Raw genomic sequence first — 25,784 nt, 5'->3', positions numbered from 1 at the left:
TTTTTATTTATTGATTAATCGAAATGAAATCACTTTTAATGAGTATTTTATAAGTATTTAAGCTAAATTCGGTCAAAAATTTGTCCAGAAAAAAATGCATTCAAAAGTGTACCGAAAAAATCGCATGTTTTTTTTATTCAAGATACAAAATCCGTGACGACGCTTTCTTATTGAAAATTGAATTTTAACAGTTTTTGGAATGAATATCGTTATATTTGCTTGGATTAAAGCAAAAAGTACAAAAATAATGGTTTCATTGGTTATATTTGAAAATAGTGAAAAAAAACTCAAAATGTGCTTTTCTGGTCGAGAAACGTCGATTTTGAAAATGGTACTAATAATCGAGGTACATTTTTATTTATTGATCAATCCAGATGAAATCACTTTTAATGAGTATTTTATAAGTATTTAAGCTAAATTCGGTCAAAAATTTGTCCAGAAAAAATGCATTCAAAAGTGTACCGAAAAAATCGCATGTTTTTTTTTCTTCAAGATACAAAATCCCTGACAACGATTTCTTATTGAAAATTGAATTTGAACAGTTTTTTGAATGAATATCGTTACATTTGCTTGAATTAAAGCAAAAAGTACAAAAATAATGGTTTCATTGGTTATATTTGAAAATAGTGAAAAAAAACTCAAAATGTGCTTTTCTGGTCGAGAAACGTCGATTTTGAAAATGGTACTAATAATCGAGGTACATTTTTATTTATTGATCAATCGAGATGAAATCACTTTTAATGAGTATTTTACAAGTATTTAAGCTAAATTCGGTCAAAAATTTGTCCAGAAAAAGATGCATTCAAAAGTGTACCGAAAAAATCGCATGTTTTTTTTCTTCAAGATACAAAATCCGTGACAACGATTTCTTATTGAAAATTGAATTTTAACATTTTTTTGAATGAAAATCGTTATATTTGCTTGGATTAAAGCAAAAAGTACAAAAACTATGGTTTCAGAGGTTATATTTGAAAATAGTGAAGAAATACTCAAAATATGCTTCTCTGGCCCAGAAACGTCGATTTTGAAAATGTTATTAAAAATCGAAGTACATTTTTATTTATTGATCAATCGAGATGAAGTCACTTTTAATGAGTATTTTATAAGTATTTAAGCTAAATTCGGTCAAAAATTTGTCCAGAAAAAAATGCATTCAAAAGTGTACCGAAAAAATCGCATGTTTTTTTTCTTCAAGATACAAAATCCGTGACAACGATTTTTTATTGAAAATTGAATTTGAACAGTTTTTTGAATGAATATCGTTACATTTGCTTGAATTAAAGCAAAAAGTACAAAAATAATGGTTTCATTGGTTATATTTGAAAATAGTGAAAAAAAACTCAAAATGTGCTTTTCTGGTCGAGAAACGTCGATTTTGAAAATGGTACTAATAATCGAGGTACATTTTTATTTATTGATCAATCGAGATGAAATCACTTTTAATGAGTATTTTACAAGTATTTAAGCTAAATTCGGTCAAAAATTTGTCCAGAAAAAAATGCATTCAAAAGTGTACCGAAAAAATCGCATGTTTTTTTTCTTCAAGATACAAAATCTGTGACAACGATTTCGTATTGAAAATTGAATTTTAACAGTTTTTTGAATGAATATCGTTACATTTGCATGAATTAATGCAAAAAGTACAAAAATAATGGTTTCAGTGGTTATATTTGAAAATAGTGAAAAAATTCTCAAAATGTGCTTCTCTGGTCGAGAAACGTCGATTTTGAAAATGTTATTAAAAATCGAGGTGAATTTTTATTTATTGATCAATCGAGATGAAATCACTTTTATTGAGTATTTTATAGGTAAATAAGCTGAATTCCGTCAAAAATTTGTCCAGGAAAAAATGCATTCAAAAGTGTACCGAAAAAATCGCATGTTTTTTTTCTTCAAGATACAAAATCTGTGACAACGATTTCGTATTGAAAATTGAATTTTAACAGTTTTTTGAATGAATATCGTTACATTTGCATGAATTAATGCAAAAAGTACAAAAATAATGGTTTCAGTGGTTATATTTGAAAATAGTGAAAAAATTCTCAAAATGTGCTTCTCTGGTCGAGAAACGTCGATTTTGAAAATGTTATTAAAAATCGAGGTGAATTTTTATTTATTGATCAATCGAGATGAAATCACTTTTATTGAGTATTTTATAGGTAAATAAGCTGAATTCCGTCAAAAATTTGTCCAGGAAAAAATGCATTCAAAAGTGTACCGAAAAAATCGCATGTTTTTTTCTTCAAGATACAAAATCCGTGACAACGATTTCTTATTGAAAATTGAATTTGAACAGTTTTTTGAATGAATATCGTTATATTTGCTTGAATTAAAGCAAAAATACAAAAATAATGGATTCAGTGATTATATTTGAAAATAGTGAAAAAATTCTCAAAATGTGCTTTTCTGGTCGAAATCGTCGATTTTGAAAATGTTATTAAAAATCGAGGTGAATTTTTATTTATTGATTAATCGAAATGAAATCACTTTTAATGAGTATTTTATAAGTATTTAAGCTAAATTCGGTCAAAAATTTGTCCAGAAAAAAATGCATTCAAAAGTGTACCGAAAAAATCGCATGTTTTTTTTCTTCAAGATACAAAATCCGTGACAACGATTTCTTATTGAAAATTGAATTTTAACATTTTTTTGAATGAATATCGTTATATTTGCTTGGATTAAAGCAAAAAGTACAAAAACTATGGTTTCAGAGGTTATATTTGAAAATAGTGAAGAAATACTCAAAATATGCTTCTCTGGCCCAGAAACGTCGATTTTGAAAATGTTATTAAAAATCGAAGTACATTTTTATTTATTGATCAATCGAGATGAAGTCACTTTTAATGAGTATTTTATAAGTATTTAAGCTAAATTTGGTCAAAAATTTGTCCAGAAAAAAATGCATTCAAAAGTGTACCGAAAAAATCGCATGTTTTTTTTTCTTCAAGATACAAAATCCCTGACAACGATTTCTTATTGAAAATTGAATTTGAACAGTTTTTTGAATGAATATCGTTACATTTGCTTGAATTAAAGCAAAAAGTACAAAAATAATGGTTTCATTGGTTATATTTGAAAATTGTGAAAAAAAACTCAAAATGTGCTTTTCTGGTCGAGAAACGTCGATTTCGAAAATGTTATTAAAAATCGAGGTGAATTTTTATTTATTGATCAATCGAGATGAAATCACTTTTACTGAGTATTTTATAGGTAAATAAGCTGAATTCCGTCAAAAATTTGTCCAGGAAAAAATGCATTCAAAAGTGTACCGAAAAAATCGCATGTTTTTTTTCTTCAAGATACAAAATCCGTGACAACGATTTCTTATTGAAAATTGAATTTGAACAGTTTTTTGAATGAATATCGTTATATTTGCTTGAATTAAAGCAAAAATACAAAAATAATGGATTCAGTGATTATATTTGAAAATAGTGAAAAAATTCTCAAAATGTGCTTTTCTGGTCGAAATCGTCGATTTTGAAAATGTTATTAAAAATCGAGGTGAATTTTTATTTATTGATTAATCGAAATGAAATCACTTTTAATGAGTATTTTATAAGTATTTAAGCTAAATTCGGTCAAAAATTTGTCCAGAAAAAAATGCATTCAAAAGTGTACCGAAAAAATCGCATGTTTTTTTCTTCAAGATACAAAATCCGTGACAACGATTTTTTATTGAAAATTGAATTTGAACAGTTTTTTGAATGAATATCGTTACATTTGCTTGAATTAAAGCAAAAAGTACAAAAATAATGGTTTCATTGGTTATATTTGAAAATAGTGAAAAAAAACTCAAAATGTGCTTTTCTGGTCGAGAAACGTCGATTTTGAAAATGGTACTAATAATCGAGGTACATTTTTATTTATTGATCAATCGAGATGAAATCACTTTTAATGAGTATTTTACAAGTATTTAAGCTAAATTCGGTCAAAAATTTGTCCAGAAAAAAATGCATTCAAAAGTGTACCGAAAAAATCGCATGTTTTTTTTTCTTCAAGATACAAAGTCCCTGACAACGATTTCTTATTGAAAATTGAATTTTAACAGTTTTTGAATGAATATCGTTATATTTGCTTGGATTAAAGCAAAAAGTACAAAAATAATGGTTTCATTGGTTATATTTGAAAATAGTGAAAAAAAAACTCAAAATGTGCTTTTCTGGTCGAGAAACGTCGATTTTGAAAATGGTACTAATAATCGAGGTACATTTTTATTTATTGATCAATCGAGATGAAATCACTTTTAATGAGTATTTTACAAGTATTTAAGCTAAATTCGGTCAAAAATTTGTCCAGAAAAAAATGCTTTCAAAAGTGTACCGAAAAAATCGCATGTTTTTTTCTTCAAGATACAAAATCCGTGACAACGATTTCTTATTGAAAATTGAATTTTAACAGTTTTTTGAATGAATATTGTTACATTTGCATGAATTAAAGCAAAAAGTACAAAAATAATGGTTTCATTGGTTATATTTGAAAATTGTGAAAAAAAACTCAAAATGTGCTTTTCTGGTCGAGAAACGTCGATTTCGAAAATGTTATTAAAAATCGAGGTGAATTTTTATTTATTGATCAATCGAGATGAAATCACTTTTACTGAGTATTTTATAGGTAAATAAGCTGAATTCCGTCAAAAATTTGTCCAGGAAAAAATGCATTCAAAAGTGTACCGAAAAAATCGCATGTTTTTTTTCTTCAAGATACAAAATCCGTGACAACGATTTCTTATTGAAAATTGAATTTGAACAGTTTTTTGAATGAATATCGTTATATTTGCTTGAATTAAAGCAAAAATACAAAAATAATGGATTCAGTGATTATATTTGAAAATAGTGAAAAAATTCTCAAAATGTGCTTTTCTGGTCGAAATCGTCGATTTTGAAAATGTTATTAAAAATCGAGGTGAATTTTTATTTATTGATTAATCGAAATGAAATCACTTTTAATGAGTATTTTATAAGTATTTAAGCTAAATTCGGTCAAAAATTTGTCCAGAAAAAAATGCATTCAAAAGTGTACCGAAAAAATCGCATGTTTTTTTCTTCAAGATACAAAATCCGTGACAACGATTTTTTATTGAAAATTGAATTTGAACAGTTTTTTGAATGAATATCGTTACATTTGCTTGAATTAAAGCAAAAAGTACAAAAATAATGGTTTCATTGGTTATATTTGAAAATAGTGAAAAAAAACTCAAAATGTGCTTTTCTGGTCGAGAAACGTCGATTTTGAAAATGGTACTAATAATCGAGGTACATTTTTATTTATTGATCAATCGAGATGAAATCACTTTTAATGAGTATTTTACAAGTATTTAAGCTAAATTCGGTCAAAAATTTGTCCAGAAAAAAATGCATTCAAAAGTGTACCGAAAAAATCGCATGTTTTTTTTTCTTCAAGATACAAAGTCCCTGACAACGATTTCTTATTGAAAATTGAATTTTAACAGTTTTTGAATGAATATCGTTATATTTGCTTGGATTAAAGCAAAAAGTACAAAAATAATGGTTTCATTGGTTATATTTGAAAATAGTGAAAAAAAAACTCAAAATGTGCTTTTCTGGTCGAGAAACGTCGATTTTGAAAATGGTACTAATAATCGAGGTACATTTTTATTTATTGATCAATCGAGATGAAATCACTTTTAATGAGTATTTTACAAGTATTTAAGCTAAATTCGGTCAAAAATTTGTCCAGAAAAAAATGCTTTCAAAAGTGTACCGAAAAAATCGCATGTTTTTTTCTTCAAGATACAAAATCCGTGACAACGATTTCTTATTGAAAATTGAATTTTAACAGTTTTTTGAATGAATATTGTTACATTTGCATGAATTAAAGCAAAAAGTACAAAAATAATGGTTTCAGTGGTTATATTTGAAAATAGTGAAGAAATACTCAAAATATGCTTCTCTGGCCGAGAAACTTCGATTTTGAAAATGTTATTAAAAATCGAGGTACATTTTTATTTATTGATCAATCGAGATGAACTCACTTTTAATGAGTATTTTATAAGTATTTAAGCTAAATTCCGTCAAAAATTTGTCCAGAAAAAAATGCATTCAAAAGTGTACCGAAAAAATCGCATGTTTTTTTTCTTCAAGATACAAAATCCGTGACGACGCTTTCTTATTGAAAATTGAATTTTAACATTTTTTGGAATGAATATCGTTATATTTGCTTGGATTAAAGCAAGAGGTACAAAAATAATGGTTTCATTGGTTATATTTGAAAATAGTGAAAAAAAACTCAAAATGTGCTTTTCTGGTCGAGAAACGTCGATTTTGAAAATGTTATTAAAAATCGAGGTACATTTTTATTTATTGATCAATCGAGATGAAGTCACTTTTAATGAGTATTTTATAGGTAATTAAGCTGAATTCGGTCAAAAATTTGTCCAGAAAAAAATGCATTCAAAAGTGTACCGAAAAAATCGCATGTTTTTTTCTTCGAGATAAAAAATCCGTGACAAGGATTTCTTATTGAAAATATAATTTTAACAGTTTTTTGAATGAATATCGTTATATTTGCTTGGATTAAAGCAAAAAGTACAAAAACTATGGTTTCAGAGGTTATATTTGAAAATAGTGAAGAAATACTCAAAATATGCTTCTCTGGCCCAGAAACGTCGATTTTGAAAATGTTATTAAAAATCGAAGTACATTTTTATTTATTGATCAATCGAGATGAAGTCACTTTTAATGAGTATTTTATAAGTATTTAAGCTAAATTCGGTCAAAAATTTGTCCAGAAAAAAATGCATTCAAAAGTGTACCGAAAAAATCGCATGTTTTTTTCTTCAAGATACAAAATCCGTGACAACGATTTCTTATTGATAATTAAATTTGAACAGTTTTTTGAATGAATATCGTTACATTTGCTTGAATTAAAGCAAAAAGTACAAAAATAATGGTTTCATTGGTAATATTTGAAAATAGTGAAAAAAAACTCAAAATGTGCTTTTCTGGTCGAGAAACGTCGATTTTGAATATGGTACTAATAATCGAGGTACATTTTTATTTATTGATCAACCGAGATGAAATCACTTTAAATGAGTATTATATAAGTATTTAAGCTAAATTCGGTCAAAAATTTGTCCAGAAAAAAATGCATTCAAAAGTGTACCGAAAAAATCGCATGTTTTTTTTCTTCAAGATACAAAATCCGTGACAACGATTTCTTATTGAAAATTCAATTTGAACAGTTTTTCGATTGAATATCGTTACATTTGCTTGAATTAAAGCAAAAAGTACAAAAATAATGGTTTCATTTGATATATTTGAAAATAGTGAAAAAAACTCAAAATGTGCTTTTCTGGTCGAGAAACGTCGATTTTGAAAATGGTACTAATAATCGAGGTACATTTTTATTTATTGATCAATCGAGATGAAATCACTTTTAATGAGTATTTTATAAGTATATAAGCTAAATTCGGTCAAAAATTTGTCCAGGAAAAAATGCATTCAAAAGTGTACCGAAAAAATCGCATGTTTTTTTTTCTTCAAGATACAAAATCCGTGACGACGCTTTCTTATTGAAAATTGAATTTTAACATTTTTTGGAATGAATATCGTTATATTTGCTTGGATTAAAGCAAGAGGTACAAAAATAATGGTTTCATTGGTTATATTTGAAAATAGTGAAAAAAAACTCAAAATGTGCTTTTCTGGTCGAGAAACGTCGATTTTGAAAATGTTATTAAAAATCGAGGTACATTTTTATTTATTGATCAATCGAGATGAAGTCACTTTTAATGAGTATTTTATAGGTAATTAAGCTGAATTCGGTCAAAAATTTGTCCAGAAAAAAATGCATTCAAAAGTGTACCGAAAAAATCGCATGTTTTTTTCTTCGAGATAAAAAATCCGTGACAAGGATTTCTTATTGAAAATATAATTTTAACAGTTTTTTGAATGAATATCGTTATATTTGCTTGGATTAAAGCAAAAAGTACAAAAACTATGGTTTCAGAGGTTATATTTGAAAATAGTGAAGAAATACTCAAAATATGCTTCTCTGGCCCAGAAACGTCGATTTTGAAAATGTTATTAAAAATCGAAGTACATTTTTATTTATTGATCAATCGAGATGAAGTCACTTTTAATGAGTATTTTATAAGTATTTAAGCTAAATTCGGTCAAAAATTTGTCCAGAAAAAAATGCATTCAAAAGTGTACCGAAAAAATCGCATGTTTTTTTCTTCAAGATACAAAATCCGTGACAACGATTTCTTATTGATAATTAAATTTGAACAGTTTTTTGAATGAATATCGTTACATTTGCTTGAATTAAAGCAAAAAGTACAAAAATAATGGTTTCATTGGTAATATTTGAAAATAGTGAAAAAAAACTCAAAATGTGCTTTTCTGGTCGAGAAACGTCGATTTTGAATATGGTACTAATAATCGAGGTACATTTTTATTTATTGATCAACCGAGATGAAATCACTTTAAATGAGTATTATATAAGTATTTAAGCTAAATTCGGTCAAAAATTTGTCCAGAAAAAAATGCATTCAAAAGTGTACCGAAAAAATCGCATGTTTTTTTTCTTCAAGATACAAAATCCGTGACAACGATTTCTTATTGAAAATTCAATTTGAACAGTTTTTCGATTGAATATCGTTACATTTGCTTGAATTAAAGCAAAAAGTACAAAAATAATGGTTTCATTTGATATATTTGAAAATAGTGAAAAAAACTCAAAATGTGCTTTTCTGGTCGAGAAACGTCGATTTTGAAAATGGTACTAATAATCGAGGTACATTTTTATTTATTGATCAATCGAGATGAAATCACTTTTAATGAGTATTTTATAAGTATATAAGCTAAATTCGGTCAAAAATTTGTCCAGGAAAAAATGCATTCAAAAGTGTACCGAAAAAATCGCATGTTTTTTTTTCTTCAAGATACAAAATCCGTGACGACGCTTTCTTATTGAAAATTGAATTTTAACAGTTTTTGGAATGAATATCGTTATATTTGCTTGGATTAAAGTAAAAAGTACAAAAATAATGATTTCATTGGTTATATTTGAAAATAGTGAAAAAAAACTCAAAATGTGCTTTTCTGGTCGAGAAACGTCGATTTTGAAAATGGTACTAATAATCGAGGTACATTTTTATTTATTGATCAATCGAGATGAAATCACTTTTAATGAGCATTTTATAAGTATTTAAGCCAAATTCGGTCAAAAATTTGTCCAGAAAAAAATGCATTCAAAAGTGTACCGAAAAAATCGCATGTTTTTTTTCTTCAAGATACAAAATCCGTGACAACGATTTCTTATTGAAAATTGAATTTTAACATTTTTTTGAATGAATATCGTTATATTTGCTTGGATTAAAGCAAAAAGTACAAAAACTATGGTTTCAGAGGTTATATTTGAAAATAGTGAAGAAATACTCAAAATATGCTTCTCTGGCCCAGAAACGTCGATTTTGAAAATGTTATTAAAAATCGAAGTACATTTTTATTTATTGATCAATCGAGATGAAGTCACTTTTAATGAGTATTTTATAAGTATTTAAGCTAAATTCGGTCAAAAATTTGTCCAGAAAAAAATGCATTCAAAAGTGTACCGAAAAAATCGCATGTTTTTTTCTTCAAGATACAAAATCCGTGACAACGATTTCTTATTGATAATTAAATTTGAACAGTTTTTTGAATGAATATCGTTACATTTGCTTGAATTAAAGCAAAAAGTACAAAAATAATGGTTTCATTGGTAATATTTGAAAATAGTGAAAAAAAACTCAAAATGTGCTTTTCTGGTCGAGAAACGTCGATTTTGAATATGGTACTAATAATCGAGGTACATTTTTATTTATTGATCAACCGAGATGAAATCACTTTAAATGAGTATTATATAAGTATTTAAGCTAAATTCGGTCAAAAATTTGTCCAGAAAAAAATGCATTCAAAAGTGTACCGAAAAAATCGCATGTTTTTTTTCTTCAAGATACAAAATCCGTGACAACGATTTCTTATTGAAAATTCAATTTGAACAGTTTTTCGATTGAATATCGTTACATTTGCTTGAATTAAAGCAAAAAGTACAAAAATAATGGTTTCATTTGATATATTTGAAAATAGTGAAAAAAACTCAAAATGTGCTTTTCTGGTCGAGAAACGTCGATTTTGAAAATGGTACTAATAATCGAGGTACATTTTTATTTATTGATCAATCGAGATGAAATCACTTTTAATGAGTATTTTATAAGTATATAAGCTAAATTCGGTCAAAAATTTGTCCAGGAAAAAATGCATTCAAAAGTGTACCGAAAAAATCGCATGTTTTTTTTTCTTCAAGATACAAAATCCGTGACGACGCTTTCTTATTGAAAATTGAATTTTAACATTTTTTGGAATGAATATCGTTATATTTGCTTGGATTAAAGCAAGAGGTACAAAAATAATGGTTTCATTGGTTATATTTGAAAATAGTGAAAAAAAACTCAAAATGTGCTTTTCTGGTCGAGAAACGTCGATTTTGAAAATGTTATTAAAAATCGAGGTACATTTTTATTTATTGATCAATCGAGATGAAGTCACTTTTAATGAGTATTTTATAGGTAATTAAGCTGAATTCGGTCAAAAATTTGTCCAGAAAAAAATGCATTCAAAAGTGTACCGAAAAAATCGCATGTTTTTTTCTTCGAGATAAAAAATCCGTGACAAGGATTTCTTATTGAAAATATAATTTTAACAGTTTTTTGAATGAATATCGTTATATTTGCTTGGATTAAAGCAAAAAGTACAAAAACTATGGTTTCAGAGGTTATATTTGAAAATAGTGAAGAAATACTCAAAATATGCTTCTCTGGCCCAGAAACGTCGATTTTGAAAATGTTATTAAAAATCGAAGTACATTTTTATTTATTGATCAATCGAGATGAAGTCACTTTTAATGAGTATTTTATAAGTATTTAAGCTAAATTCGGTCAAAAATTTGTCCAGAAAAAAATGCATTCAAAAGTGTACCGAAAAAATCGCATGTTTTTTTCTTCAAGATACAAAATCCGTGACAACGATTTCTTATTGATAATTAAATTTGAACAGTTTTTTGAATGAATATCGTTACATTTGCTTGAATTAAAGCAAAAAGTACAAAAATAATGGTTTCATTGGTAATATTTGAAAATAGTGAAAAAAAACTCAAAATGTGCTTTTCTGGTCGAGAAACGTCGATTTTGAATATGGTACTAATAATCGAGGTACATTTTTATTTATTGATCAACCGAGATGAAATCACTTTAAATGAGTATTATATAAGTATTTAAGCTAAATTCGGTCAAAAATTTGTCCAGAAAAAAATGCATTCAAAAGTGTACCGAAAAAATCGCATGTTTTTTTTCTTCAAGATACAAAATCCGTGACAACGATTTCTTATTGAAAATTCAATTTGAACAGTTTTTCGATTGAATATCGTTACATTTGCTTGAATTAAAGCAAAAAGTACAAAAATAATGGTTTCATTTGATATATTTGAAAATAGTGAAAAAAACTCAAAATGTGCTTTTCTGGTCGAGAAACGTCGATTTTGAAAATGGTACTAATAATCGAGGTACATTTTTATTTATTGATCAATCGAGATGAAATCACTTTTAATGAGTATTTTATAAGTATATAAGCTAAATTCGGTCAAAAATTTGTCCAGGAAAAAATGCATTCAAAAGTGTACCGAAAAAATCGCATGTTTTTTTTTCTTCAAGATACAAAATCCGTGACGACGCTTTCTTATTGAAAATTGAATTTTAACAGTTTTTGGAATGAATATCGTTATATTTGCTTGGATTAAAGTAAAAAGTACAAAAATAATGATTTCATTGGTTATATTTGAAAATAGTGAAAAAAAACTCAAAATGTGCTTTTCTGGTCGAGAAACGTCGATTTTGAAAATGGTACTAATAATCGAGGTACATTTTTATTTATTGATCAATCGAGATGAAATCACTTTTAATGAGCATTTTATAAGTATTTAAGCCAAATTCGGTCAAAAATTTGTCCAGAAAAAAATGCATTCAAAAGTGTACCGAAAAAATCGCATGTTTTTTTTCTTCAAGATACAAAATCCGTGACAACGATTTCTTATTGAAAATTGAATTTTAACATTTTTTTGAATGAATATCGTTATATTTGCTTGGATTAAAGCAAAAAGTACAAAAACTATGGTTTCAGAGGTTATATTTGAAAATAGTGAAGAAATACTCAAAATATGCTTCTCTGGCCCAGAAACGTCGATTTTGAAAATGTTATTAAAAATCGAAGTACATTTTTATTTATTGATCAATCGAGATGAAGTCACTTTTAATGAGTATTTTATAAGTATTTAAGCTAAATTCGGTCAAAAATTTGTCCAGAAAAAAATGCATTCAAAAGTGTACCGAAAAAATCGCATGTTTTTTTTCTTCAAGATACAAAATCCGTGACAACGATTTTTTATTGAAAATTGAATTTGAACAGTTTTTTGAATGAATATCGTTACATTTGCTTGAATTAAAGCAAAAAGTACAAAAATAATGGTTTCATTGGTTATATTTGAAAATAGTGAAAAAAACTCAAAATGTGCTTTTCTGGTCGAGAAACGTCGATTTTGAAAATGGTACTAATAATCGAGGTACATTTTTATTTATTGATCAATCGAGATGAAATCACTTTTAATGAGTATTTTACAAGTATTTAAGCTAAATTCGGTCAGAAATTTGTCCAGAAAAAAATGCATTCAAAAGTGTACCGAAAAAATCGCATGTTTTTTTTCTTCAAGATACAAAATCCCTGACAACGATTTCTTATTGAAAATTGAATTTGAACAGTTTTTTGAATGAATATCGTTACATTTGCTTGAATTAAAGCAAAAAGTACAAAAACAATGGTTTCATTGGTTATATTTGAAAATAGTGAAAAAAAAACTCAAAATGTGCTTTTCTGGTCGAGAAACGTCGATTTTGAAAATGGTACTAATAATCGAGGTACATTTTTATTTATTGATCAATCGAGATGAAATCACTTTTAATGAGTATTATATAAGTATTAAAGCTGAATTCGGTCAAAAATTTGTCCAGAAAAAAATGCATTCAAAAGTGTACCGAAAAAATCGCATGTTTTTTTTCTTCAAGATACAAAATCAGTGACAACGATTTCTTATTGAAAATTGAATTTGAACAGTTTTTTGAATGAATATCGTTACATTTGCTTGAATTAAAGCAAAAGTACAAAAATAATGGTTTCATTGGTTATATTTGAAAATAGTGAAAAAAAAAACTCAAAATGTGCTTTTCTGGTCGAGAAACGTCGATTTTGAAAATGGTACTAATAATCGAGGTACATTTTTATTTATTTATCAATCGAGATGAAATCACTTTCAATGAGTATTTTACAAGTATTTAAGCTAAATTCGGTCAAAAATTTGTCCAGTAAAAAATGCATTCAAAAGTGTACCGAAAAAATCGCATGTTTTTTTTCCTTCAAGATACAAAATCCCTGACAACGATTTCTTATTGAAAATTGAATTTGAACAGTTTTTTGAATGAATATCGTTACATTTGCTTGAATTAAAGCAAAAAGTACAAAAACAATGGTTTCATTGGTTATATTTGAAAATAGTGAAAAAAAACCCTCAAAATGTGCTTTTCTGGTCGAGAAACGTCGATTTTGAAAATGGTACTAATAATCGAGGTACATTTTTATTTATTGATCAATCGAGATGAAATCACTTTTAATGAGTATTTTACAAGTATTTAAGCTAAATTCGGTCAAAAATTTGTCCAGTAAAAAATGCATTCAAAAGTGTACCGAAAAAATCGCATGTTTTTTTTCTTCAAGATACAAAATCCGTGACAACGATTTCTTATTGAAAATTCAATTTGAACAGTTTTTCGATTGAATATCGTTACATTTGCTTGAATTAAAGCAAAAAGTACAAAAATAATGGTTTCATTTGTTATATTTGAAAATAGTGAAAAAAACTCAAAATGAGCTTTTCTGGTCGAGAAACGTCGATTTTGAAAATGGTACTAATAATCGAGGTACATTTTTATTTATTGATCAATCGAGATGAAATCACTTTTAATGAGTATTTTACAAGTATTTAAGCTAAATTCGGTCAGAAATTTGTCCAGAAAAAAATGCATTCAAAAGTGTACCGAAAAAATCGCATGTTTTTTTTCTTCAAGATACAAAATCCGTGACAAGGATTTCTTATTGAATATTGAATTTGAACAGTTTTTTGAATGAATATCGTTATATTTGCTTGGATTAAAGCAAAAAGTACAAAAATAATGGTTTCAGTGGTTATATTTGAAAATAGTGAAGAAATACTCAAAATATGCTTCTCTGGCCGAGAAACGTCGATTTTGAAAATGTTATTAAAAATCGAAGTACATTTTTTTTTATTGATCAATCGAGATGAAGTCACTTTTAATGAGTATTTTATAAGTATTTAAGCTAAATTCGGTCAAAAATTTGTCCAGAAAAAAATGCATTCAAAAGTGTACCGAAAAAATCGCATGTTTTTTTTTCTTCAAGATACAAAATCCGTGACAACGATTTCTTATTGAAAATTGAATTTGAACAGTTTTTTGAATGAATATCGTTACATTTACTTGAATTAAAGCAAAAAGTACAAAAATAATGGTTTCATTGGTTATATTTGAAAATAGTGAAAAAAAACTCAAAATGTGCTTTTCTGGTCGAGAAACGTCGATTTTGAAAATGGTACTAATAATCGAGGTACATTTTTATTTATTTATCAATCGAGATGAAATCACTTTCAATGAGTATTTTACAAGTATTTAAGCTAAATTCGGTCAAAAATTTGTCCAGTAAAAAATGCATTCAAAAGTGTACCGAAAAAATCGCATGTTTTTTTTCTTCAAGATACAAAATCCGTGACAACGATTTCTTGGCTTTTTCACTTTTGTTTCCTCTTTTTAATTCCATCAGATATGAAAAAAGCAAACATATCTTCTTTTTGTTATTGTTTTATAAAGATCAAGGTTAATTAAATTCAAATTATTAAATAGGACTCTCGGCAACGGCCATATCACGCTGAAAACACCGGTTCTCGTCCGATCACCGAAGTTAAGCAGCGTCGAGCGCAGTCAGTACTTGTAGGGAGACCACTTAGGAACACTGCGTGCCGTTGGCTTTTTCACTTTTTTTCCCTCTTTTAAATTCCAATAGATATGAAAAAAGCAAACTTTTTTTTGTTATTGTTTTAGAAGATGATGGTTAATTTGTCTCACTTAATTTAAATTCGAATTATTATCAAGCACTCTCGGCAACGGCCATATCACGCTGAAAACACCGGTTCTCGTCCGATCACCGAAGTTAAGCAGCGTCGAGCGCAGTCAGTACTTGGAAATTTGCGTGCCGTTGGCTTTTTCACTTTTGTTTCCTCTTTTAAATTCCATCAGATATGAAAAAAGCAAACATATCTTCTTTTTGTTATTGTTTTATAAAGATGTTTTAAATTCCATCAGATATGAAAAAAGCAAACATATCTTCTTTTTGTTATTGTTTTATAAAGATGAAGGTCAATTAAATTCAAATTATTAAATACCACTCTCGGCAACAGCCATATCACGCTGAAAACACCGGTTCTCGTCCGATCACCGAAGTTAAGCAGCGTCGAGCGCAGTCAGTAATTGGGAGGGAGACCACTTAGGAACACTGCGTGCCGTTGGCTTTTTCACCTTTTTTTCCTCTTTTAAATTCCAATAGATATGAAAAAGCAAACATATTTTCTTTTTGTTATTGTTTTAAAATGATGAAGGTTAATTTGTCTCACTTAATTTAAATTCGAATTATTATCTAGCACTCTCGGCAACGGCCATGTCACGCTGAAAACACCGGTTTTCGTCCGTTCACCGAAGTTAAGCAGCGTCGAGCGCAGTCAGTACTTGGGAGGGAGACCACTAAGGAACACTGCGTGCCGTTGGCTTTTTCACTTTTTTTCCTCTTTTAAATTCCAATAGATATGAAAAAAGCAAACTTTTTTTGTTATTGTTTTAGATGATGAAGGTTAATTTGTCTCACTTAATTTAAATTGGAATTATTATCTAGCACTCTCGGCAACGGCCATATCACGCTGAAAACACCGGTTCTCGTCCGATCACCGAAGTTAACCAGCGTCGAGTGCAGTCAGTACTTGGAAATTTGCGTGCCGTTGGCTTTTTCACTTTTTTTTTCCTCTTTTAATTTCCATCAGATATGAAAAAAGCAAACATATCTTCTTTTTGTTATTGTTTTATAAAGATGAAGGTTAACTAAATTCAAATTATTAAAAAGCACTCTCGGCAACGGCCAAATCACTCTGAAAACACCGGTTCTCGTCCGATCACCGAAGTTAAGCAGCGTCGAGCGCAGTCAGTACTTGGGAGGGAGACCACTTAGGAACATTGCGTGCCGTTGTCTTTTTCACTTTTTTCTCCTCTTTTAAATTCCAATAGATATGAAAAAAGCAAACATATTTTCTTTTTGTTATTGTTTTAAAATGATGAAGGTTAATTTGACTCACTTAATTTAAATTCGAATTATTATCTAGCACTCTCGGCAACGGCCATGTCACGCTGAAAACACCGGTTTTCGTCCGATCACCGAAGTTAAGCAGCGTCGAGCGCAGTCAGTACTTGGAAATTTGCGTGCCGTTGGCTTTTTCACTTTTGTTTCCTCTTTTTAATTCCATCAGATATGAAAAAAGCAAACATATCTTCTTTTTGTTATTGTTTTATAAAGATGAAGGTTAATTAAATTCAAATTATTAAATAGGACTCTCGGCAACGGCCATATCACGCTGAAAACACCGGTTCTCGTCCGATCACCGAAGTTAAGCAGCGTCGAGCGCAGTCAGTACTTGTAGGGAGACCACTTAGGAACACTGCGTGCCGTTGGCTTTTTCACTTTTTTTCCCTCTTTTAAATTCCAATAGATATGAAAAAAGCAAACGTTTTTTTGTTATTGTTTTAGAAGATGATGGTTAATTTGTCTCACTTAATTTAAATTCGAATTATTATCAAGCACTCTCGGCAACGGCCATATCACGCTGAAAACACCGGTTCTCGTCCGATCACCGAAGTTAAGCAGCGTCGAGCGCAGTCAGTACTTGGAAATTTGCGTGCCGTTGGCTTTTTCACTTTTGTTTCCTCTTTTAAATTCCATCAGATATGAAAAAAGCAAACATATCTTCTTTTTGTTATTGTTTTATAAAGATGTTTTAAATTCCATCAGATATGAAAAAAAGCAAACATATCTTCTTTTTGTTATTGTTTTATAAAGATGAAGGTCAATTAAATTCAAATTATTAAATACCACTCTCGGCAACGGCCATATCACGCTGAAAACACCGGTTCTCGTCCGATCACCGAAGTTAAGCTGCGTCGAGCGCAGTCAGTACTTGGGAGGGAGACCACTTAGGAACACTGCGTGCCGTTGGCTTTTTCACCTTTTTTTCCTCTTTTAAATTCCAATAGATATGAAAAAGCAAACATATTTTCTTTTTGTTATTGTTTTAAAATGATGAAGGTTAATTTGTCTCATTTAATTTAAATTCGAATTATAATCTAGCACTCTCGGCAACGGCCATGTCACGCTGAAAACACCGGTTCTCGTCCGATCACCGATGTTAAGCAGCGTCGAGCGCTGTCAGTACTTGGGAGGGAGACCACTAAGGAACACTGCAAGCCGTTGGCTTTTTCACTTTTTTTCCTCTTTTAAATTCCAATAGATATGAAAAAAGCAAACTTTTTTTGTTATTGTTTTAGAAGATGAAGGTTAATTTGTCTCACTTAATTTAAATTCGAATTATTATCTAGCACTCTCGGCAACGGCCATGTCACGCTGAAAACACCGGTTTTCGTCCGATCACCGAAGTTAAGCAGCGTCGAGCGCAGTCAGTACTTGGAAATTTGCGTGCCGTTGGCTTTTTCACTTTTGTTTCCTCTTTTGAATTCCATCAGATATGAAAAAAGCAAACATATCTTCTTTTTGTTATTGTTTTATAAAGATGAAGGTTAATTAAATTCAAATTATTAAATAGGACTCTCGGCAACGGCCATATCACTCTGAAAACACCGGTTCTCGTCCGATCACCGAAGTTAAGCAGCGTCGAGCGCAGTCAGTACTTGGGAGGGAGACCACTTAGGAACAGTGCGTGCCGTTGTCTTTTTCACTTTTTTCTCCTCTTTTAAATTCCAATAGATATGAAAAAAGCAAACATATTTTCTTTTTGTTATTGTTTTAAAATGATGAAGGTTAATTTGACTAACTTAATTTAAATTCGAATTATTATCTAGCACTCTCGGCAACGGCCATGTCACGCTGAAAACACCGGTTTTCGTCCGATCACCGAAGTTAAGCAGCGTCGAGCGCAGTCAGTACTTGGAAATTTGCGTGCCGTTGGCTTTTTCACTTTTGTTTCCTCTTTTTAATTCCATCAGATATGAAAAAAGCAAACATATCTTCTTTTTGTTATTGTTTTATAAAGATGAAGGTTAATTAAATTCAAATTATTAACTGGCATTCTCAACAACGGCCAAATCACGCTGAAAACACCGGTTCTCGTCCGATCACCGAAGTTAAGCAGCGTCGAGCGCAGTCAGTACTTGTAGGGAGACCACTTAGGAACACTGCGTGCCGTTGGCTTTTTCACTTTTTTCCCTCTTTTAAATTCCAATAGATATGAAAAAAGCAAACTTTTTTTGTTATTGTTTTAGAAGATGATGGTTAATTTGTCTCACTTAATTTAAATTCGAATTATTATCAAGCACTCTCGGCAACGGCCATATCACGCTGAAAACACCGGTTCTCGTCCGATCACCGAAGTTAAGCAGCATCGAGCGCAGTCAGTACTTGGAAATTTGCGTGCCGTTGGCTTTTTCACTTTTGTTTCCTCTTTTTAATTCCATCAGATATGAAAAAAGCAAACATATCTTCTTTTTGTTATTGTTTTATAAAGATGAAGGTCAATTAAATTCAAATTATTAAATACCACTCTCGGCAACGGCCATATCACGCTGAAAACACCGGTTCTCGTCCGATCACCGAAGTTAAGCAGCATCGAGTGCAATCAGTTTTTGGGAGGGAGACCACTTAGGAACAATGCGTGCCGTTGGTTTTTAATTTTTTTTCCTCTTTAAATTCCAATAGATATGAAAAAAGCAAACATATTTTCTTTTTGTTATTGTTTTATAAAGATGAAGGTTAATTAAATTCAAATTATAATCTAGCACTCTCGGCAACGGCCATGTCACGCTGAAAACACCGGTTCTCGTCCGATCACCGATGTTAAGCAGCGTCGAGCGCAGTCAGTACTTGGGAGGGAGACCACTAAGGAACACTGCGTGCCGTTGGCTTTTTCACTTTTTTTCCTCTTTTAAATTCCAATAGATATGAAAAAAGCAAACTTTTTTGTTATTGTTTTAGAAGATGAAGGTTAATTTGTCTCACTTAATTTAAATTCGAATTATTATCTAGCACTCTCGGCAACGGCCATATCACGCTGAAAACACCGGTTCTCGTCCGATCATCGAAGTTAACCAGCGTCGAGTGCAGTCAGTACTTGGAAATTTGCGTGCCGTTGGCTTTTTCACTTTTTTTTTCCTCTTTTAAATTCCATCAGATATGAAAAAAGCAAACATATCTTCTTTTTGTTATTGTTTTATAAAGATGAAGGTTAACTAAATTCAAATTATTAAAAAGCACTCTCGGCAACGGCCATATCACTCTGAAAACACCGGTTCTCGTCCGATCACCGAAGTTAAGCAGCGTCGAGCGCAGTCAGTACTTGGGTGGGAGACCACTTAGGAACAGTGCGTGCCGTTGTCTTTTTCACTTTTTTCTCCTCTTTTAAATTCCAATAGATATGAAAAAAGCAAACATATTTTCTTTTTGTTATTGTTTTAAAATGATGAAGGTTAATTTGACTCACTTAATTTAAATTCGAATTATTATCTAGCACTCTCGGCAACGGCCATGTCACGCTGAAAACACCGGTTTTCGTCCGATCACCGAAGTTAAGCAGCGTCGAGCGCCGTCAGTACTTGGAAATTTGCGTGCCGTTGGCTTTTTCACTTTTGTTTCCTCTTTTGAATTCCATCAGATATGAAAAAAGCAAACATATCTTCTTTTTGTTATTGTTTTATAAAGATGAAGGTTAATTAAATTCAAATTATTAAATAGGACTCTCGGCAACGGCCATATCACTCTGAAAACACCGGTTCTCGTCCGATCACCGAAGTTAAGCAGCGTCGAGCGCAGTCAGTACTTGGGAGGGAGACCACTTAGGAACAGTGCGTGCCGTTGTCTTTTTCACTTTTTTCTCCTCTTTTAAATTCCAATAGATATGAAAAAAGCAAACATATTTTCTTTTTGTTATTGTTTTAAAAAGATGAAGGTTAATTTGTCTCACTAATTTAAATTCGAATTATTAACTAGGACTCTCGGCAACGGCCAAATCACGCTGAAAACACCGGTTCTCGTCCGATCACCGAAGTTAAGCAGCGTCGAGCGCAGTCAGTACTTGGGAACACTGCGTGCCGTTGGCTTTTTCCTTTTTGTTTCCTCTTTTAAATACTACCAGATATGAAAAAACCAAACATATCTTCTTTTTGTAATTGTTTTATAAATATGAAGGTTAATTAAATTCAAATTATTAACTAGCACTCTCGGCAACGGCCATATCACGCTGAAAACACCAGTTCTCGTCCGATCACCGAAGTTAAGCAGCGTCGAGCGCAGTCAGTACTTGGGAACACTTCGTGCCGTTGGCTTTTTCCTTTTTGTTTCCTCTTATAAATTCCACCAGATATGAAAAAAATAAACATATCTTCTTTTTGTTTTTGTTTTATAAAGATGAAGGTTAATTAAATTCAAATTATTAACTAGCACTCTCGGCAACGGCCATATAACGCTGAATACACCGTTTCTCGTCCGATCACCGAAGTTAAGCAGCGTCGAGCGCAGTCAGTACTTCGGAGGGAGACCACTTAGGAACACTGCGTGCCGTTAGCTTTTTCACTTTTTTTTGTCTTTTAAATTCCAATAGATATGAAAAAAGCAAAGATATTTTCTTTTTGTTATTGTTTTAAAAAGATGGTTAATTTGTCTCACTTAAATTAAATTCGAATTATTAACTAGCGCTCTCGGTAACGGCCATTTCACGCTGAGAACACCGGTTTTCTTCCGATCTTCGAAGTTAAGCAGCGTCGAGCGCAGTCAGTATTTGGGTGGGAGACCACTTAGGAACACTGCGTGCCGTTGGCTTTTTCACTTTTTTTTCCTCTTTTAAATTCCAATAGATATGAAAAAAGCAAACTTATTTTCTTTTTGTTAATGTTTTAGAAAGATGAAGGTTAATTTGTCTCACTTAATTTCAATTCGAATTATTATCTAGCACTCTCGGCAACGGCCATATCATGCTGAAAACACCGGTTCTCTTCCGATCACCGAAGTTAAGCAGCGTCGAGCGCAGTCAGTACTTGGAAACTCTGCGTGCTGTTGGCTTTTTCACTTTCATTTCCTCTTTTAAATTCCACCAGATATGAAAAAAGCAAACATATCTTCTTTTTGGTATTGTTTTATAAAGATGAAAGTTAATTAAATTCAAATTGTTAACTAGCACTCTCGGCAACGGCCATATCACGCTGAAAACACCGGTTCTCGTCCGATCACCGAAGTTAAGCAGCGTCGAGCGCAGTCAGAACTTGGAAGGGAGACCACTTAGAAACACTGCGTGCCGTTGGCTTTTTCACTTTTTTTTCCTCTTTTAAATTCAAATAGATATGAAAAAAGCAAACATATTTTCTTTTTGTTATTGTTTTAAAATGATGGTTAATTTGTCTCACTTAATTTAAATTCGAATTATTGTCTAGCACTCTCGGCAACGGCCATGTCACGCTGAAAACACCGGTTCTCGTCCGATCACCGAAGTTAAGCAGCGTCGAGCGCAGTCAGAACTTGGAAGGGAGACCACTTAGAAACACTGCGTGCCGTTGGCTTTTTCACTTTTTTTTCCTCTTTTAAATTCCGATAGATATGAAAAAAGCAAACTTTTTTTTGTTATTGTTTTAGAAGATGAAGGTTAATTTGTCTCACTTAATTTAAATTCGAATTATTATCTAGCACTCTCGGCAACGGCCATATCAGGCTGAAAACACCGGTTCTCGTCCGATCACCGAGGTTAAGCAGTGTCGAGCGCAGTCAGTACTTGGGAGGGAGACCACTAAGGAACACTGCGTGCCGTTGACTTTTTCACTTTTTTTTCCTCTGTTAAATTCCACCAGATAAGAAAAAAGCAAACATATCTTCTTTTTGATATTGTTTTATAAAGATGAAAATTAATTAAATTCAAATTATTAACTTGCACTCTCGGCAACGGCCATATCACGCTGAAAACACCGGTTCTCGTCCGATCACCGAAGTTAAGCAGCGTCGAGCGCAGTCAGTACTTGGGAGGGAGACCACTTAGGAACACTGCGTGCCGTTGGCTTTTTCACCTTTTTTCCTCTTTTAAATTCCAATAGATATGAAAAAAGCAAACTTATTTTCTTTTTGTTAATGTTTTAGAAAGATGAAGGTTAATTTGTCTCACTTAATTTCAATTCGAATTATTATCTAGCACTCTCGGCAACGGCCATATCACGCTGAAAACACCGGTTCTCGTCCGATCACCGAAGTTAAGCAGCGTCGAGCGCAGTCAGTACTTGGAAACTCTGCGTGCTGTTGGCTTTTTCACTTTCATTTCCTCTTTTAAATTCCACCAGATATGAAAAAAGCAAACATATCTTCTTTTTGGTATTGTTTTATAAAGATGAAAGTTAATTAAATTCAAATTATTAACTAGCACTCTCGGCAACGGCCATATCACGCTGAAAACACCGGTTCTCGTCCGATCACCGAAGTTAAGCAGCGTCGAGCGCAGTCAGTAGTTGGGAGGGAGACCACTTAGGAATACTGCGTGCCGTTGGCTTTTAATTTTTTTTCCTCTTTTAAATTCAAATAGATATGAAAAAAGCAAACATATTTTCTTTTTGTTATTGTTTTAAAATGATGGTTAATTTGTCTCACTTAATTTAAATTCGAATTATTATCTAGCACTCTCGGCAACGGCCATGTCACGCTGAAAACACCGGTTCTCGTCCGATCACCGAAGTTAAGCAGCGTCGAGCGCAGTCAGAACTTGGAAATTTGCGTGCCGTTGGCTTTTTCACTTTTTTTTCCTCTGTTAAATTCCACCAGATAAGAAAAAAGCAAACATATCTTCTTTTTGATATTGTTTTATAAAGATGAAAATTAATTAAATTCAAATTATTAACTAGCACTCTCGGCAACGGCCATATCACGCTGAAAACACCGGTTCTCGTCCGATCACCGAAGTTAAGCAGCGTCGAGCGCAGTCAGTACTTGGGAGGGAGACCACTTAGGAACACTGCGTGCCGTTGGCTTTTAATTTTTTTTCCTCTTCTAAATTCCAATAGATAGGAAAAAAGCAAACATATTTTCTTTTTGTTATTGTTTTATAATGATGAAGGTTACTTTGTCTCACTTAATTTAAATTCGAATTATTATCTAGCACTCTCGGCAACGGCCATATCACGCTGAAAACACCGGTTCTCGTCCGATCACCGAAGTTAAGCAGCGTCGAGCGCAGTCAGTACTTGGGAGGGAGACCACTTAGGAACACTGCGTGCCGTTGGCTTTTTCACCTTTTTTCCTCTTTTAAATTCCAATAGATATGAAAAAAGCAAACTTATTTTCTTTTTGTTAATGTTTTAGAAAGATGAAGGTTAATTTGTCTCACTTAATTTCAATTCGAATTATTATCTAGCACTCTCGGCAACGGCCATATCACGCTGAAAACACCGGTTCTCGTCCGATCACCGAAGTTAAGCAGCGTCGAGCGCAGTCAGTACTTGGAAACTCTGCGTGCTGTTGGCTTTTTCACTTTCATTTCCTCTTTTAAATTCCACCAGATATGAAAAAAGCAAACATATCTTCTTTTTGGTATTGTTTTATAAAGATGAAAGTTAATTAAATTCAAATTATTAACTAGCACTCTCGGCAACGGCCATATCACGCTGAAAACACCGGTTCTCGTCCGATCACCGAAGTTAAGCAGCGTCGAGCGCAGTCAGTAGTTGGGAGGGAGACCACTTAGGAATACTGCGTGCCGTTGGCTTTTAATTTTTTTTCCTCTTTTAAATTCAAATAGATATGAAAAAAGCAAACATATTTTCTTTTTGTTATTGTTTTAAAATGATGGTTAATTTGTCTCACTTAATTTAAATTCGAATTATTATCTAGCACTCTCGGCAACGGCCATGTCACGCTGAAAACACCGGTTCTCGTCCGATCACCGAAGTTAAGCAGCGTCGAGCGCAGTCAGAACTTGGAAATTTGCGTGCCGTTGGCTTTTTCACTTTTGTTTCCTCTTTTAAATTCCATCAGATATGAAAAAAGCAAACATATCTTCTTTTTGTTATTGTTTTATAAAGATGAAGGTTAATTTAAATTCGAATTATTATCTAGCACTCTCGGCAACGGCCATGTCACGCTGAAAACACCGGTTCTCGTCCGATCACCGAAGTTAAGCAGCGTCAAGCGAAGTCAGAACTTGGGAGGGAGACCACTTAGGAACACTGCGTTCCGTTGGCTTTTTCACTTTTTTTCCCTCTTTTAAATTCCAATAGATATGAAAAAAGCAAACTTTTTTTTGTTATTGCTTTAGAAGATGATGGTTAATTTGTCTCACTTAATTTAAATTCGAATTATTATCAAGCACTCTCTGCAACGGCCATATCACGCTGAAAACACCGGTTCTCGTCCGATCACCGAAGTTAAGCAGCGTCGAGCGCAGTCAGTACTTAGAAATTTGCGTGCCGTTGGCTTTTTCACTTTTGTTTCCTCTTTTAAATTCCATCAGATATGAAAAAAGCAAACATATCTTCTTTTTGTTATTGTTTTATAAAGATGTTTTAAATTCCATCAGATATGAAAAAAGCAAACATATCTTCTTTTTGTTATTGTTTTATAAAGATGAAGGTCAATTAAATTCAAATTATTAAATACCACTATCGGCAACGGCCATATCACGCGGAAAACACCGGTTCTCGTCCGATCACCGAAGTTAAGCAGCGTCGAGCGCAGTCAGTACTTGGGAGGGAGACCACTTAGGAACACTGCGTGCCGTTGGCTTTTTCACCTTTTTTTCCTCTTTTAAATTCCAATAGATTTGAAAAAGCAAACATATTTTCTTTTTGTTATTGTTTTAAACTGATGAAGGTTAATTTGTCTCACTTAATTTAAATTCGAATTATTATCTAGCACTCTCGGCAACGGCCATGTCACGCTGAAAACACCGGTTCTCGTCCGATCACCGAAGTTAAGCAGCGTCAAGCGCAGTCATTACTTGGGAGGGAGACCACTAAGGAACACTGCGTGCCGTTGGCTTTTTCACTTTTTTTCCCTCTTTTAAATTCCACCAGATAAGAAAAAAGCAAACATATCTTCTTTTTGATATTGTTTTATAAAGATGAAAGTTAATTAAATTCAAATTATTAACTAGCACTCTCGGCAACGGCCATATCACGCTGAAAACACCGGTTCTCGTCCGATCACCGAAGTTAAGCAGCGTCGAGCGCAGTCAGTACTTGGGAGGGAGACCACTTAGGAACACCGCGTGCCGTTGGCTTTTAATTTTTTTTCCTCTTTTAAATTCCAATAGATAGGAAAAAAGCAAATATATTTTCTTTTTGTTATTGTTTTAAAATGATGAAGGTTAATTTGTCTCAC

At 31.6% G+C, this 25,784-nt stretch overlaps 13 non-coding genes and 27 pseudogenes across 13 annotated transcripts; all 40 read left to right on the top strand.

The window, feature by feature from the left end:
* Positions 1-15,026: 15,026 nt before the first annotated feature.
* Positions 15,027-15,144, top strand: LOC149701850 (5S ribosomal RNA). The gene has a single exon (XR_016382196.1). It is a non-coding gene; the product is annotated as a 5S ribosomal RNA (ribosomal RNA).
* Positions 15,145-15,275: 131 nt separating this feature from the next.
* On the top strand, positions 15,276-15,377 carry LOC149701849 (5S ribosomal RNA; annotated as a pseudogene).
* A 188-nt stretch (positions 15,378-15,565) lies between these two features.
* On the top strand, positions 15,566-15,684 carry LOC149701848 (5S ribosomal RNA; annotated as a pseudogene).
* Positions 15,685-15,820: 136 nt separating this feature from the next.
* Positions 15,821-15,939, top strand: LOC149701847 (5S ribosomal RNA; annotated as a pseudogene).
* Positions 15,940-16,068: 129 nt separating this feature from the next.
* Positions 16,069-16,170, top strand: LOC149701846 (5S ribosomal RNA; annotated as a pseudogene).
* Positions 16,171-16,293: 123 nt separating this feature from the next.
* LOC149701845 (5S ribosomal RNA) lies at positions 16,294-16,412 on the top strand (annotated as a pseudogene).
* Positions 16,413-16,549: 137 nt separating this feature from the next.
* On the top strand, positions 16,550-16,651 carry LOC149701844 (5S ribosomal RNA; annotated as a pseudogene).
* Positions 16,652-16,773: 122 nt separating this feature from the next.
* LOC149701843 (5S ribosomal RNA) lies at positions 16,774-16,891 on the top strand. The gene has a single exon (XR_016382195.1). It is a non-coding gene; the product is annotated as a 5S ribosomal RNA (ribosomal RNA).
* Positions 16,892-17,022: 131 nt separating this feature from the next.
* On the top strand, positions 17,023-17,124 carry LOC149701842 (5S ribosomal RNA; annotated as a pseudogene).
* Positions 17,125-17,313: 189 nt separating this feature from the next.
* On the top strand, positions 17,314-17,432 carry LOC149701841 (5S ribosomal RNA). Its single transcript, XR_016382171.1, has one exon. It is a non-coding gene; the product is annotated as a 5S ribosomal RNA (ribosomal RNA).
* A 136-nt stretch (positions 17,433-17,568) lies between these two features.
* On the top strand, positions 17,569-17,687 carry LOC149701840 (5S ribosomal RNA; annotated as a pseudogene).
* A 129-nt stretch (positions 17,688-17,816) lies between these two features.
* Positions 17,817-17,918, top strand: LOC149701839 (5S ribosomal RNA; annotated as a pseudogene).
* A 122-nt stretch (positions 17,919-18,040) lies between these two features.
* LOC149701838 (5S ribosomal RNA) lies at positions 18,041-18,159 on the top strand. Its single transcript, XR_016382331.1, has one exon. It is a non-coding gene; the product is annotated as a 5S ribosomal RNA (ribosomal RNA).
* A 137-nt stretch (positions 18,160-18,296) lies between these two features.
* Positions 18,297-18,398, top strand: LOC149701837 (5S ribosomal RNA; annotated as a pseudogene).
* Positions 18,399-18,520: 122 nt separating this feature from the next.
* On the top strand, positions 18,521-18,638 carry LOC149701836 (5S ribosomal RNA; annotated as a pseudogene).
* A 129-nt stretch (positions 18,639-18,767) lies between these two features.
* On the top strand, positions 18,768-18,869 carry LOC149701835 (5S ribosomal RNA; annotated as a pseudogene).
* A 122-nt stretch (positions 18,870-18,991) lies between these two features.
* LOC149701834 (5S ribosomal RNA) lies at positions 18,992-19,110 on the top strand (annotated as a pseudogene).
* A 119-nt stretch (positions 19,111-19,229) lies between these two features.
* Positions 19,230-19,348, top strand: LOC149701833 (5S ribosomal RNA; annotated as a pseudogene).
* Positions 19,349-19,701: 353 nt separating this feature from the next.
* LOC149701832 (5S ribosomal RNA) lies at positions 19,702-19,820 on the top strand. The gene has a single exon (XR_016382166.1). It is a non-coding gene; the product is annotated as a 5S ribosomal RNA (ribosomal RNA).
* A 361-nt stretch (positions 19,821-20,181) lies between these two features.
* On the top strand, positions 20,182-20,300 carry LOC149701831 (5S ribosomal RNA). Its single transcript, XR_016382329.1, has one exon. It is a non-coding gene; the product is annotated as a 5S ribosomal RNA (ribosomal RNA).
* Positions 20,301-20,436: 136 nt separating this feature from the next.
* On the top strand, positions 20,437-20,539 carry LOC149701830 (5S ribosomal RNA; annotated as a pseudogene).
* Positions 20,540-20,661: 122 nt separating this feature from the next.
* Positions 20,662-20,764, top strand: LOC149701829 (5S ribosomal RNA; annotated as a pseudogene).
* A 122-nt stretch (positions 20,765-20,886) lies between these two features.
* LOC149701828 (5S ribosomal RNA) lies at positions 20,887-21,005 on the top strand (annotated as a pseudogene).
* A 133-nt stretch (positions 21,006-21,138) lies between these two features.
* On the top strand, positions 21,139-21,257 carry LOC149701827 (5S ribosomal RNA; annotated as a pseudogene).
* Positions 21,258-21,394: 137 nt separating this feature from the next.
* Positions 21,395-21,497, top strand: LOC149701826 (5S ribosomal RNA; annotated as a pseudogene).
* A 122-nt stretch (positions 21,498-21,619) lies between these two features.
* Positions 21,620-21,738, top strand: LOC149701825 (5S ribosomal RNA; annotated as a pseudogene).
* A 134-nt stretch (positions 21,739-21,872) lies between these two features.
* On the top strand, positions 21,873-21,991 carry LOC149701824 (5S ribosomal RNA; annotated as a pseudogene).
* A 131-nt stretch (positions 21,992-22,122) lies between these two features.
* On the top strand, positions 22,123-22,241 carry LOC149701823 (5S ribosomal RNA; annotated as a pseudogene).
* A 122-nt stretch (positions 22,242-22,363) lies between these two features.
* On the top strand, positions 22,364-22,482 carry LOC149701822 (5S ribosomal RNA). The gene has a single exon (XR_016382404.1). It is a non-coding gene; the product is annotated as a 5S ribosomal RNA (ribosomal RNA).
* Positions 22,483-22,618: 136 nt separating this feature from the next.
* LOC149701821 (5S ribosomal RNA) lies at positions 22,619-22,721 on the top strand (annotated as a pseudogene).
* Positions 22,722-22,843: 122 nt separating this feature from the next.
* On the top strand, positions 22,844-22,962 carry LOC149701820 (5S ribosomal RNA). The gene has a single exon (XR_016382164.1). It is a non-coding gene; the product is annotated as a 5S ribosomal RNA (ribosomal RNA).
* A 356-nt stretch (positions 22,963-23,318) lies between these two features.
* LOC149701819 (5S ribosomal RNA) lies at positions 23,319-23,437 on the top strand. Its single transcript, XR_016382403.1, has one exon. It is a non-coding gene; the product is annotated as a 5S ribosomal RNA (ribosomal RNA).
* A 135-nt stretch (positions 23,438-23,572) lies between these two features.
* On the top strand, positions 23,573-23,691 carry LOC149701818 (5S ribosomal RNA). The gene has a single exon (XR_016382402.1). It is a non-coding gene; the product is annotated as a 5S ribosomal RNA (ribosomal RNA).
* Positions 23,692-23,827: 136 nt separating this feature from the next.
* Positions 23,828-23,930, top strand: LOC149701817 (5S ribosomal RNA; annotated as a pseudogene).
* Positions 23,931-24,052: 122 nt separating this feature from the next.
* On the top strand, positions 24,053-24,171 carry LOC149701816 (5S ribosomal RNA). Its single transcript, XR_016382162.1, has one exon. It is a non-coding gene; the product is annotated as a 5S ribosomal RNA (ribosomal RNA).
* Positions 24,172-24,528: 357 nt separating this feature from the next.
* Positions 24,529-24,647, top strand: LOC149701815 (5S ribosomal RNA; annotated as a pseudogene).
* Positions 24,648-24,778: 131 nt separating this feature from the next.
* LOC149701814 (5S ribosomal RNA) lies at positions 24,779-24,880 on the top strand (annotated as a pseudogene).
* A 188-nt stretch (positions 24,881-25,068) lies between these two features.
* On the top strand, positions 25,069-25,187 carry LOC149701813 (5S ribosomal RNA). The gene has a single exon (XR_016382210.1). It is a non-coding gene; the product is annotated as a 5S ribosomal RNA (ribosomal RNA).
* Positions 25,188-25,323: 136 nt separating this feature from the next.
* Positions 25,324-25,442, top strand: LOC149701812 (5S ribosomal RNA; annotated as a pseudogene).
* Positions 25,443-25,564: 122 nt separating this feature from the next.
* LOC149701811 (5S ribosomal RNA) lies at positions 25,565-25,683 on the top strand. The gene has a single exon (XR_016382228.1). It is a non-coding gene; the product is annotated as a 5S ribosomal RNA (ribosomal RNA).
* The last annotated feature ends 101 nt before the right edge of the window (positions 25,684-25,784 follow it).

The sequence above is a fragment of the Phalangium opilio genome, unplaced genomic scaffold (assembly GCF_054372755.1).
Source record: "Phalangium opilio isolate 3A_F unplaced genomic scaffold, DU_Popi_V2 ptg000019l_1, whole genome shotgun sequence".
NCBI lineage: Eukaryota > Metazoa > Arthropoda > Arachnida > Opiliones > Phalangiidae > Phalangium > Phalangium opilio.
This window is presented reverse-complemented; position numbering and strand designations above follow the sequence as displayed.